Raw genomic sequence first — 1,873 nt, 5'->3', positions numbered from 1 at the left:
GAATCGAACGAGATGAGATAATACATGAGGAGAATGAATTTTCGATCATTTCAAAGAGGAATATAAACCTACTTTTAGCCATTTTTTTCATAGGATATTTCTCATTTTAAATAGACGTTTGCTGTTTTAATAATTTAAAAAACTCTCTTCAAAAATCGGTTCCCATTAAGTTTCTGCTAATTTCTTAATGAAAATATATCATGCTGTATTTAAAGCGGTATATATTAATTGGATAAAGTTTATAGGAATAGGAAGCTTGAAAAATAGGAATGTTTAATAAAAAAAATGCTGTTATGTAATAATTTCAATTTTATTAAAACACTAAAGCAACTTTTAAGGATACTGCATCACCTCCGTCAACATAATAAGTATCCATATCAGTGAATTCTCATAGAAAGCCCTAGCGACCGGGATTCTCTTTGTGACCAACTGTGGAATAATTATTGGTATACATTACTATCGTATAAAAATATGGAAAATACTAAAGAAAAGTGTTTTTCAACTCTCAAAGAATAATTTCTTGTTTCTTGTGTACAGTAATTCTAATCTCCATCTCTTTAAGAGTGGCTTGAACGAACAAACATGTATTTTTTGCGCAATACAGTACTCTAGAAAACTACATATTGAAATTTTAAAAAAATACACATTTTTCGTGATCAAAAAATCAATTCTTTCCCTTTAAACTTCCCGTTTAAAGTTTGTTATAATATTATATAAATTATTGTAGATGACTAAGAATATTTTTATAAGTGATTTATCACATACTTGGGTTTTCCTTACTAGGAGGCGTGTTTCCGGGAATTGCATAGGTCTCCGTCAATAAAGCTGCAATTACTTTAAAAATAAAATATATTAACATTGATGTCAGATATTAACTTTATTGAAAATAGGATAATGACATCAATAGGTGGATGCCTTTAATTAGCCGGCCTCTTCCTAAAATGCTCGCCATAGTATATTAAATGAGAAAATTAAAAATATTAATTTTGTCTCTTATACTTTCGGGGATCAGACTCAAACTTGTGCGAAATAGATTCCTATTGCACGGTGGTTTATCAAAAAAAAAATTGCCTCATTTGAACAAATGTTTAATAAATGAAAGGGAGTGAACACTCTGGATTTCTTTTTTCTCCAGTTTTTGCTCTTTTCCAGATGCATTTAGTCGTTTATGCGATGCATTTTATATTGTCGACAATCACTTTTTATACATCTCAAGTGACTTAAGTGAATCATCATTGATGTCTTTATCCCATCAGATATTTTAAAGTTCGGAAATTTTCAATGGAGTATGGACTGAACTAAATTAGATTTATTTGTTTTTATAAATATCACTTACCTAGTAGTAAAAAAGAGAATATAATTGCTCCCCTCATGATGCAGAATTGAAATTTTTTCGAAAAATTTGAAAACACAACTTTTCTGGATGTGAATATTCAGACAATGATGAGAAACTCATTGAAACTGTCGTATTTATACCCCGCAAGATCAACATCATACAGTAACTTCCCACCTTTCGCGACTTCCCCTTCCCTGCTTTGATATCCCACTATCGACTTTTCGATACAAAATTTTTCAATATGGAAACAGTTAAATGCCTATCCAGAGTTTTCATTGGCAAAAGCAGATATAAACTTTTTGAACAGATTGGATTTTCTAAACCAATCAGACATGAGGCTAAAGCGCATGGAAGAAAGGTTTTTGATGTGGTGAGGGAACTCATACACCCAACGTGAATCCCAGTCCCAGTCTTTTGCGTTATGTGAGTGAATATACCATAAAAATATTTTCAAAGCTTCATATCGCAATTTCATGATATAACATGACAATTCAATTTTAAACTTATAATAATTTTAAAATTATATCATTTGAAAAA

At 30.4% G+C, this 1,873-nt stretch overlaps 1 long non-coding RNA gene across 1 annotated transcript; it reads right to left on the bottom strand.

Moving 5' to 3' along the window:
- Positions 1 to 296: 296 nt before the first annotated feature.
- Positions 297 to 1,425, bottom strand: LOC117179043. Its single transcript, XR_004467854.1, has 3 exons — positions 1,337 to 1,425; positions 766 to 834; positions 297 to 429 (listed from the first exon to the last, which is right to left on the bottom strand). It is a non-coding gene; the product is annotated as an uncharacterized LOC117179043 (long non-coding RNA).
- Positions 1,426 to 1,873: the final 448 nt, after the last annotated feature.

Source organism: Belonocnema kinseyi, chromosome 8, assembly GCF_010883055.1.
Source record: "Belonocnema kinseyi isolate 2016_QV_RU_SX_M_011 chromosome 8, B_treatae_v1, whole genome shotgun sequence".
NCBI lineage: Eukaryota > Metazoa > Arthropoda > Insecta > Hymenoptera > Cynipidae > Belonocnema > Belonocnema kinseyi.
Note: the sequence above shows the minus strand (reverse complement) of the source record. Positions and strands in the feature narration are given on the sequence as shown.